The sequence below is a fragment of the Periplaneta americana genome, chromosome 15, assembly GCF_040183065.1.
Source record: "Periplaneta americana isolate PAMFEO1 chromosome 15, P.americana_PAMFEO1_priV1, whole genome shotgun sequence".
Lineage (NCBI taxonomy): Eukaryota > Metazoa > Arthropoda > Insecta > Blattodea > Blattidae > Periplaneta > Periplaneta americana.
The window spans coordinates 9,101,693-9,114,329 of NC_091131.1; the positions used below are offsets into that span (position 1 = coordinate 9,101,693).

The 12,637-nt window shown below is 34.3% G+C and overlaps 1 protein-coding gene across 2 annotated transcripts in view; it reads left to right on the forward strand.

Moving 5' to 3' along the window:
* LOC138714616 (putative fatty acyl-CoA reductase CG8306) overlaps window positions 1-12,637 on the forward strand; it is a 105,052-nt gene that overhangs the window by 57,000 nt on the left and 35,415 nt on the right. The window lies entirely within an intron of this gene.

Consider the following 12,637-nt stretch of genomic DNA (forward strand, 5'->3'; position numbering starts at 1 on the left):
TGTACTGTTTACTATGACCGTAAGGCTACTATGACTGTATTTGCGGTCTTGGATCTGTGTGGAGGACGGTTGAACTTCATTAGTAGAAGGGGTGGGAGTGAAGTACATTAAAAAACTCAGGTACAATAAAAATTGAAGTAAAAATAAAATGATGTCCCTGTATAAATAACTTCTCACCAGACATACGAAAAGACATCTTGCATAAGTAAATTCTAGTAAAATCATTTTGTAAACAATAAGAAATGAAAATATCTAAAGACAACCGCGAAGAACGTGTTACAATTTGGACGTATTAACGCGGTTTTCATTTCCAGTCGTGCGTGTCTTGTCTACAGCTGCAGATGTTGCAGTTTAAATGCGGGTCGTAAGCAGGACGCAGATGCATGAAGAGAGCAGCTGTCCCCCAGTGTTGCCAACAGTTGTTCGTATAATCCCGCTAGATGGCTTTCGAAAACCCGCGAATTTCTAACAAATATCTCTAGATTTTAATGTATACTTATTATTCAATAATAATAATAATAATAATAATAATAATAATAATAATAATAATGATAATAATAATAATGATAATAATAATAATAATTTATTTATTTATTTACTTATACTTAATGTGCTGTACAACAGCCAGAGGCCAATTACAGTTCAGCACAAAGAATATAACAAAAACATTAGCAATAATTTACAATGAAAGTACAAAGAAATAATTAAATTAATGGTAATTAATTAAAATGATAATTACAAATGAAATAATGGAATCATAAATGAAGAATGGAATCATATAAAATAATATTACAAAGATATACAAGATTATAATACAACGACAATAATGACAATGAATGGACGGGATAAAATGGATGACTAAACTACATAGCATAATGAGCGAGAATTCAAATACATATTTAAACAAAGGATATAAATGAAAACTGATATAAAACTTCAAAATATATACTACACATTAAATGGATCCAAGGTTGATCCATGCAAATTAGCATATTTTATACATCTGCAGACCGGAGAGAGAGATTTAGAATGTCTATTGTAAAACATTTTATGATATCTTAAACCCTTAGCAGGAATACGAAGACTGATATTGCTTAGGAAAGATTCACAATCAATATCACCCTTAATGACTTTACAAAAAAATAAGTAATCAAGATCTTGACGTCTGGCAAATAAACTACAGCAGTTAAAATATTTGCAGTTAATCTCATATTTATAATCATCAGAATTAGGTAAAAATCTATAAGAACAAAGGGAAATAAATTTTCTTTGAATATTCTCAAGCTTAGCCGAGTCAGTGGAAGTAACAGAGTTCAGTACAGATGCATATTCAAGCTTGGATCTGACCAATGTATAGTATAAAATTAACAAACACATAGGAGTAGAAAAAGAATAAGTTATAGATCTAATTAGACCAAGCGTTCTTAATGAATGGGTATAAATATATTGCACATGATCATGAAAATATAATAATAATAATAATAATAATAATAATAATAATGATGATGATGATGATGATGATGATGATGATGATGATGATGATGATGATGATGATAATAATAATAATAATAATAATAAAGGGTCAAGATAGAGCATCCACCCTCCAATGTAACGAATATTGCACATTTTTATCATTGCCAATGTGTCGCTATAAAGCAATTTTGAACACTGTTATCACAGACACTACATATTTAAATTCTTATTGCACGATATATCGCTGGCTAAATGTTACAAGGGTGTATGTAGTAATATTTCTGATATAGACATAGAACCTTGTAATATTGAGCCAGCAATATGTTACCGTTAAAAACCAAAATTCGATAAAACCACTTTCAATTAGTAAAAAGTAGTTTTAAAATATAGATAGAAAGCGAATTTTCGTAAGATCTAGAATCAGTGACAGGTCAGGTTTGGTTTGTTTAGGTTATTTTAGGCTTTTACGAAACAAAAACCAAAACAAACCAAACCTAACCTGACACTGATTCTAGATCATACGAAAACTGACTTTCTATCTATCTTTATTTGCTTAAACTAGTTTTTACTATATATTATTATAATGTACCGAAGTACATATGACATTTCCATGCAGATATTCTGCGTTATCATACGATGAAAGAGTAATGGAACGGAGAAAAATTCTCTCCGGCGCCGGGATTTGAACCCGGGTTTTCAGCTCTACGTGCTGACGCTTTATCCACTAAGCCACACCGGATTCCACCCCGGCGTCGGAAGAATCGTCTCAGTTTTAAGTTCCAACTCTTGGGTTCCCTCTAGTGGCCGCCCTCTGCACTACGTCATAGGGTTCAAATCCCGGCGCCGGAGAGAATTTTTCTCCGTTCCATTTCTCTTTCATCGTATGATAACGCAGAATATCTGCATGGAAATATCATATGTACTTCGGTACATTATAATAATATATATGATATACGTAAATTACTTCATGATTTAAGACTGCGCTTATTCCGTCGGATCCCGGCCAACTAGTCACTCATTACGAGTGCACCTCAGCACATGTGTGGACTTCGGTCCTAGGTTCATAGACATCTATGACGTAGTGGAGGGCGGCCACTAGAGGGAACCCAAGAGTTGGAACTTAAAACCGAGACGATTCTTCCGACGCCGGGGTGGAATCCGGTGTGGCTTAGTGGATAAAGCGTCAGCACGTAGAGCTGAAAACCCGGGTTCAAATCCCGGCTCCGGAGAGTATTTTTCTCCGTTCCATTACTCTTTCATGTAGTTTTTACTAGTTGAAACTGGTTCTGACGGATTTCGGGTTTTAACGGTAACATATACAGACGTGGACAAATTATTAGACTAAAACGTTTTTCTTGGAAACATAATATAATTCGTCATATCAACTATCAGTATAATTCACAGAGTCTCTATTATTGTAAATGTGATTGTTTACATCTTCTGGTATATTTTTCCAATGGTTAAGTATATTTTATCTGGCTGTGTTGGTACTACTGGTGTTTTAATTATATACTGCAGAAGATATTCAATAGTCTGTTCTCCCATGGCCTGCAAGAAGACCGGGCATGAACGAAATTGAAAATCTGTGATCTATACTGTACACGAAAGTGAACAAAAAGAGGCTTACTACAAAACTTGGACTCATTTAAGCAATGTCTGATATCTGGCTAAATGATGCTGATATTCAAAGAAAGTGTCAAATTTTGGTTTCAGCATCCCTGACAAAATCAACGTGTTAATAAAGAATAAGGGAATGTTCACAAAATATTAGTAACTGCCAGACTCAATTTTCTGTTCGTTATTTCTGTGCAAAATACATTTTTGTTCATTATTTCTGCCGATAAATACAGCTTCGTTGCACATATAATTAATTTTGTCTAATAATTTGTCCACGTCTGTATAATATGGAATTATCACTACATTAACACATCCATTATTTCACAAAACTAACACTGAACGAATTAAATGTAATTATGAAAGCCCCTTATAATGCTAATATGAATTTCATTTCAGAAACTGTAAAGATTAAAAACCGCTAGTATTTCCGCTAAGCGGGATAATATAATTTTACCCGCGAGTCGGTTATCCAAAAAAGCTAGATTTAGCGGGAAAACCGCTGAATTGACAACACGTGTCCCCACTCCAGTTCAACGTAACATCTGACAAAGTAACGACCGTGTATGACCGCCAGGAAACGCCTATTGTCACAGAGCAGAAAAGAATCAATAACTAGGAACTACTACTGTTGTCACGCCAGGAGAAGACGCCTGAAGTACTTAGACGGGGCGGAGGGGAAACAGTCGCGCATGCGCACCGCGCTGTTCACTGCAATATTCCTGTTCCACAAACATCTACTGCACGTGTCTATGAGTCTTTGCGACTTTGTGAAAATAATAGCGGGGTTTTTACTGTAGTGTTTTATTAGTTTCAACAAGACAATTGTTTTCAGTATACCGCAAATCTTTGTATTGCTTTAGTTTAGAGGAAACTAGGATTGACAATCTATAGCGAAGAAAGGAATATTATTAGAAGTGCAAAATAATTCTGTGATGAAGAAAAAGAACAATAGTGCCTTTGCACCTGAGGGAGAAAAAAAACGGAAACGTCCAGACTACCGATACGCAAATGTAGATGACTTTGATCGGAGATTGACAAAAAAGATATAATTGAGAATTTTTATTTGAAAAAGAAAGAGGGCCACCGTCGTAGCTCAGGAGGTAGCGCGTTTGCCTGCTGATCTGCAGTTGCGCTCGGGAGTAAGTTCGATTCCCGCTTGCGCTGACTACCTGGTTGGGTTTTTTCCGAGGTTTTCCCAAGCGGAAGGCGAATGTCAGGTAATCTATGGCGAATCCTTGGTTTCATTTCGCCAAATACCATCTCGCCATCATCAATTCAATCGACACTGAAGAAGCTAGTAATTATTACAGTGTCGTTAAATAACAAGTGAAAAAATAGTACCAAGCTGCAACAAACTTCTACCCTTTTACAAGAGAAAATTGATTTGAAATGAAAGTCAACATCAAGACGAATACTGAAGAAAAAGGATTTCAGGTGGAAGAAGTGTGCAGAAAAACAAATTGAGGAAAACACTGTAAATTAGAATAGGTGAAGATATCTACAGCAAATATGAAAGCTTAGGAAAGTGGAAAAACCGATTTTGTATCTGGACGAGATGCGGATAGATAGGCCTACCAATTTGACGTTTCCCAAGTGCTGGCACAATAAAAATGTTACGGGAGTTTTGACTACCACAAATGTATCCAGAACGCTCATTGTTGTCCATCAGGATGGGGGCGGTGGGGCTAATGGCTTTGTTGAGAGATTCGAGTTAATATACACGGCTGGAACATAAAAAGACGATTATCATGGACAGATCATACTCCAGCAATTTTGAAAAATGTGATAATGATAGTCATAGCGACAACACGGAAGATGCGGAATCTTTTATGTCTGACTCCGTTCCCGTGTAGCCAAGTAAGTGGATGAAGTTTTCAGGTCAGAGTGTAGCGTGAAGTTCCCCCGTCCCGCCTACCTACTCCCCGCGCCAACTCGTAGCGCGAAGACAGTACATCGAATGAGGAAGTCGCGAACGCATGTGCCTTGAGGAGTAAGTCAATAGCAAATTTTATTCTTGCCACTGACACTGCCTCTACAGTCGTTGTTTTACTCTTAAATAATAAAAAAGAATGTTTAGTGAGATTTGCTTTTTAATGCTGACAAGGTAAGAGCTGTATTACGTCACAATTTGCAGACGTTCATGTGAGCAGTGGAGAAAAAAAACTGTACAATATCAAGGACTTGCGATCGAGGTTAGCATTGCGGGCAAGCAGTTACACTGCCAATATTATCTAAATAGGGGCACAATTTATTTATTTATTTATTTATTTATTACTAGCCGTACCCGTGAGCTCCGCTGCACCCGTTAGAAATAAATATAAAGTAATTACATAATTAAAATAGGACATTTGATCCAGGGAACATTCGTGTTTGATAGAAGGATAAATCGTTTATTATGTTACTTAATTTAAATTGTATTTGCGTAATTAAAACGCGATCATTTTGATCCAGAGACCACTCATTTGGTCATAAAAATTATTTTAGGAAATACAGGAAACGAATGTACAGAATAGCCTATCAAGTTTTCTGTGCATAAGAAGCTATTTTAATCTTACTTGTCCTCGATTCACTCAGAAGTTACTGTAATAACATTATAGCATTATGTCCATCTAGAGAAACTACACTTTCCAATGGCGAATTAATAATTAATTATACAAATCGGTTAATTTAGCTTCCGATATTACTTCATACAAAGACAGAAACATTCTCTGTAGGCTACCGTATGTTTCGTAGCTTTCGATTGTTGTTGTCCAAGGCCCCTTATAGACGAATTCATTTGTTTTTTAATTCATTACACGGCCTTAGATGGCAGTTATTTTACTTTTAAAACTCATTTATCTCATTAAATATCACTCCTATCAAATTTTTTCAAGGAATAAAACGTATCGGAAATTACTTTTAAAGAAACTTTTGTTATGTAACATTTCTCACAAAAATGAATAATAAGCGAGAAAAATTTGATTTATTTAATTCAGGCCCCCTTATAACCGCCCTTTTAAATAATGTATTTTGAATTCCATATAGCCTAAAATCTAAGTTACAACGAACTTAATTTATATTCCAATTTTCATCGAAATTCGTTCAGCCATTATCGCGTGAAAAGGTAACAAACATACAGACAGACAGACAGACATACAAACAAAAATTTCAAAAAAGCGATTTTCGGTTTCAGGGTGATTAATTATATATGTTAGGACCAATTATTTTTGGAAAATCGAAAATTACCAGGAAAATTTCGGCTAAAGATTTATTATTAGTATAGATTTTGCTAATAATTGTAACATAAAATATAATATATACAGAAAAACTTTAGCTCGCCCCTGAAAGAGTAGAACTCGTGCTCAGGGACGGATTCCTGAATTGAAATTAATAATTATACAATACAATTTGTCTTATGTCTACCGTGCAATTATAGTACATAAATTTAAATTTACAGTTTTTCAATTTTTATAAAATCCATACATAACTTTTTTAATTTAATACTAGAACTATTAGAATTGACAAGATTAGGATATTTAAATATAAATTTGTTATATATTATTGGGCCTAAATTACTATTATGATTAAATACTGTAACAGTGTTGCATTTTGGTTCAAACAATCTTAAAGAATTCATACCTTTTGTTTCATAACTATGAGAATACAATTCAAAATTATTTCGATTTTTATGTATGAATTTTATTAATACAATATAATAAATCTGTTTTACGTTAAGTACAGTTTCCCTAGAAAAGGATGAGACGATTGAAAATTCCTAAGTCTCAGATGTAAGACACTGCGCATGATCGGAGACCAGAGCACTGATACACACGATAACGAACATTGAGTTACTTAAATTCAGGCTATTTGGTTTGTTATGAGCATCGTTCCGAAATTCACTTCAAAAACTGCAAAAAATATGATAATATTACGTAAATAAAAGATAAATATATACATAAATCGTGTAGTTAAATCGACAATGGACCTTCATGACTAGATCGACACTCCACACAGAAAGGAAAGCTTTCGTGTCGTTTCAATAGCTCAGACGCTAAGACTTCTGCGTCTTGTGTAGAAGAGTGCGAGTTCGATTCCTCGTCTATACAACGATTTTTTTTGTCTAAATAACGTTGAAATAGAGTTTTACAAAGTACTCAGATTAAGTGTTAATTATCACAGACAATACAAAATTACAAGTTATAATATTGTGAACGTTAATCTAATGAATGCATTTGTACATACACACATACAATGTAAATGCATATATATTAAAAACTAACAATTAAAATGAAATTAAAAAAATATTCCTAAGTCACACAGACAAACTTTTACAAAGGTTTAGAGTCCTTAGGTTATGTCATTTGTTGAGTAGTTATTACAATATTTTATTAGTAGCTTTCCCATATGTGTAAGAAATGCACTCCACAAAACAATTTTTGTTAAAAGTGTGGCTTTGGATTATTTCATTCTCACCCCTTCAGTTGATTGTAACTATTTTATCTACGTGTTTGCAATAGTGTTTAATTTAATGTTCATTCAATTTTATTCATGTTATGATTGAATGAAAAAGCACTGTTGCAGTTATTGACTAATTACATATATTAATACTAATTATTAAATGCATCTGTTGAGTAACCAATTGCAGTATCTTTTGCAATATCTTGAATGTTTAAGTTGTCAATAATATTTATGTACTATATACTATAAGACATTAGAAGAATTTGCAGTAGATTTGGGATCCTCTAGTTTATAATCACTGGTTTTAATGAAAAAATATTTTCTTTCTTAGAATATCTACAAGTTTAACTTTAATAATATTCCGAATAGCTTTAGTTGCATTATCTGAATTTTGTACTTTTCTATTCAAATGTATTATATTTCCCTCTTTCATAATTTTTGATAAATTACGCTATACTTCTTGTAGTATTTAAGAACATGAGGATCAATGGCTGTGCTACTTCAGCCTGTATGTTGGTGTAGACCAAAAAATTGGGCATAAATTATTCCATATTTTTCGACAAATTATACAGTCGAGGAACTCTGAACAAATTAATTACACCTCAATAAAAAAAATAATTTTACCTGGGATCGAACACGAAACGTTTCGGTTATACGGTGGAACCTACACGCTACTATATGAGCTAACGAGACAAGACAGTGAAAGCCCCAGTCCAGAATGTAGATCCGATAGCAGGCATTTGCCATTCGGTACAGTGAAGCAATGATATTTTGTTACCCGAGCTATGTCGTGAAATCGTGGCCTTAAATGCCTGTCTTTTTCGTGATCCTTATTCTGGTCCTTGTCCTTGTTGTGGTCCTTGTAACAATTCTTGTTCTATATGTTATGGTACTTATCGTTATACGTCGATATCGAGTGAACCGCGCTGTAGAACTTTAACTTCCGACAACCAAGAATCGTCTCATTCTTTTTAAGGGTAACTGTACATTAAAGTCTAGAAACAAATTTTGAGATGGAAAATCAATAGGTTTATGAAGACATATTTTAATTATTTTCTTCTGTAATAAATAAAGTGGATTAAAATTGGATTTAAATGAGCTACCCCATCCTATAATTCCATACATGATTACCGATTGAAATAATAGTAATATACGTTACAAGAGCGGTATGTTGACGTTTTCATGGTCGAGGAAAAGATTGAAAAAGCGAAACGTAGTTGAACATTTTTAATTTCCGAGAACATGAAAACAAACATACCGCTCGTGTATCGGTACATTATTTTGTGCGAATATTGTTTATTGAATACCTGAAAGACGAATTTCTAATTAGTTGCAATGAAATCTCCATGTTGGTTTCTGTTGAATGACGGCAACTTCGGAAAACCAAAATATCTTTCTTCAACATTGTTGCTATAAAATGTTTTTTTTTGTGTTTACTATACTCCAGCAGGCCGTGATATACTTCTGTCTCCCCCCCCCCCCCAGTCTATAAATGCGAACTTAAAACAAACGGTAAGGTTATGTAATGATTTATTTTTCATTTTAATATTTTAACAATATTATTTATATAACATATTGCAGTAATAACATCGGCATCTGGAATCTTGTTGATTTTTTCACGGCTTCCTTAATGTTACTTGTATCAGGAATGCAATAAGTTTCGTGGAGTAGTAGACTTTTACTTAATTTTTGCAGTTATTTAAAAACAATAATTAACAGTGCAATTTAGGTGAAATTGCAGTGGTAAGTTTCCAATTTGTAATTATTACTATGTTAAACGTCTCTAAAAATAATATGTTAAAAGCCTAAAGCAGTAAAATGAATGTCGCGCTTAAGCGGTAAGAAGAGGGAAATTGTTGTGTGTGTTACGTTGGGAATACTGAATGTGGTATTTCACACTTACCGCGTATTGGTTCTGTGCGGAAAGCAAGCAAATACGCACGATCTCGCACAAACTTATTGACAAGTAATTCATCAATAAAACAAAAGAACCTCGAATTACGACATGATATAGAGAATGAACCGTAAATAATGTTATTAATTTCAGGATGATGATTCGTGAAAGTGAAAGTGGTTTACATGGAAGGAAATTAGCGGAAAAAATTAATTATGGCAAAACTCAGATTGATTCAGTTAAAATCGAAGGGAAAAATTATAACAGAGTAAATTTCCTTTGAAAGACTATGCGATTGGAGAAGGATAGTTTAGCGCAGTGGTCGTCAGCACTCGCTGAAATGGATAAAGGGTAAGCGGAGTCGTCCCGTGTGCCCCGTCGTGCAGCAGGAAGAGGTAGAGAGCATATCCGCTAGCAGCTACGATTGCACCATAGTGCAGTGTGTTCTCCACGGGTAAGGGACGCTAGTCCCAGGGTGTTCTGTGCTGACGACCGCTGGTTTAGAGAATGAAATAATTTCACATAAAAAAGAAAGATGCAATAAAATGACGCAGAGTTCAGTTTATGATTTTTAAAGCGAAAATGAGTTACACGATAAAATTGTATTATAATTAACAATACATTCCTAGTTATTTTATTTTATATGCATACAATAGTTTAACTCATTATTTGTGTAAAAATATCTTCCCCTATTAAGCGATCAACCTTCTCTCAAAGACCAATTCGATGGTGTTCGGGTAATGGGGATTACCTAAGTAAATTTTTGTGCAAATGGAGTTCGTTGCCCAGGTGAATACACAAGCTAAATTCTACAAGTGGGTGTGCAAAAAACAAAAGAATGATAGTATTTGATGTGTTTTATTTGTGTAGAAAATTATTTGCTATGAGGGTTCTAAGTTAAATTTTCATTTATCTGAAAACTCATTTTTATGACTTATCTTCTTTTACTCAAACACCATCGAATTTTACGTTTTTTTTTTTTTTTTTTTTTTTTTCGTTGTTGGTAACTCTATAGCATCTATTAGATGCTTTAGGTTACGTTAACAGATGGAGTTACTTGTCAACAACGTGACGCTGAAACGTGTGTTCAGGTTACTGCCCAGCGACAGTCCTGATGTATTTTTATATTTGTGATGATTGGTTAATTAATATTAACCTGGGACACTCACAATCACATAAATTTCCAGACTCTAGACACCCAGGGAATTCTTGTTCTTCAAGAAAAATTCACCGAGAGCCAAGCCCGGGAATCGAACCCGGGACCTCCTGATCTGTAAGCCAGCATGCTGACCAACAGAAACTATGTGAAACTACGTTTTTAATACAGACTTCATCTCTAAAAATAGAAGGAAGACACTTTTACCAAGGGCCATTTATGAACCTTGTATTCCCTACCTTAGTGCCAAGTATAACGTCCCTCTCTTCAATTGGTCAGTGACAGGTTTATTTTTTGGTGCTCGGAGTTCTTTACCAGAATTTACATATAATTTTTTAAAACAATTATCAATATCATCTTTTGAAATTCAAAAAAATCATCTCGCAAATTCTTAAAGATTCCCTGCAGATTATACAGTTTCATTTATACCACTCAGAAGGCCTTAATTAAGGATATGCTAATTTTAAATAAAATCTTTTATTTATAAGTATAATTTTATAGTCATCTTCTAAGATTTTATTTTTTAATTGATAATCAACAGTGCTTAATTATTACATTTTATTTTTATAACAATATTCACATTTAATTAATTATATTTGTTTGCTATTAATTTCCGGATCCTCGTGGTCATCCTTAATTAAGGCCGGACGAGTTATTTCCCTCACTCTCTCTCTTTAGTCTCTTGTTATTTCGAAGTTTCCATGGAAATATACGTTTTGAGTATCCCTGATCTCGAAACTTTTGGCATGTCGTCTTATTTGTCTGTCTTTTTGTGTATAGCGATTTCTCTCTAACTGTTAATCGGATTTTGTTCGTGTTTAGAGTCTACTAGTCAATTTATCCGGAAATTATGCACGTTATAATTATTAGTATATTATAACTGTATACCTAAGTGATGTAAAGTGGTAAAAGTGTGTAAACAATATGTATAGTCAAGACGACTGAAAAGAATGTTAACACAATTATTAAAATTTTAGCGTGTGTTAACAAACAACGTGTTAAGTGCATTTTTAACATTGTGTTGACGAAACAGACTCTCAGTATTAATATCTGGCGGGTTAGAAATGCTTGACAAACTCTACTTTAGACTTCTTATAGCTTCATTTACATAAAATCAAGTTTCCGTTTTCTTGTGACCCTAACTGCAAGCGTTCAAGCACTACACAAGATCTTTATTTGTAGAAATCTCGTTTTTAGTGAGCGCACCTAAAATATTGCGAAGTAAGCGGAGTTAATAGTCAACAGAAATGAAGGCCACGGCAGCAGGCTGGGCTTCGTATCCCAATACGAGGGTCATTCGTAAGGAATTCCTCCGATTCATGCATGCGATTTCTCATGCGAACAATTCACTGCAACACAAGTGGGCTCCTTTACGAGAGGAAGCAATTTGGTTTGCGAGTCTCATGCAGTAACGAGGTAGGCCATGTTAATTGCCGGTGATGACTCTTCACGTTACGTAACTAAAGCCTAAGTTGTGCCGCTGACCTACACAGAAATCTCGAGTGTTTATTCGAAAGAAGGACGCAAACCTTAAAGTCGTAAGTAGATTTTCGGAGCAAAATTGTTGTACAATTTAACTTATAAAGAGGATCATTGCCCAGAGGCTTATTCCACAAAGGTATGGTGCTGTACATTAAACATTACCTATGAAAGATGTTGTAAAGCATGGAGTTGTATGTAAGAATTATTAAAGTGTGTTGTACATTACCAATGAATCACTATTAGTGACGTCATATACATAAACATACTAGGTCATAACATGAAGCATCTGGTTATCTTCGTATTTCATTCATCGAATTAGGTTATGTTTGTCTATTTAATCGTAATGTATTTTATGGTAGGTTATACAGCAAAGATTCATAGATTCTACGAATTTCGTAACTCTGTAATGTTATTTCACCGCCGTCTGGATCTCCTCGCCTAGCGTCTCGTCGTTCTAGGCGAGGGGATCCAGACGGCGGTGTGTTATTTATTTTAGTTTACTTCTTTAATAATGAAAAATTTACTTATCATCATCATGTTCTTCCACGATCACCGCATAATGCTCCTTGATAGTTTCC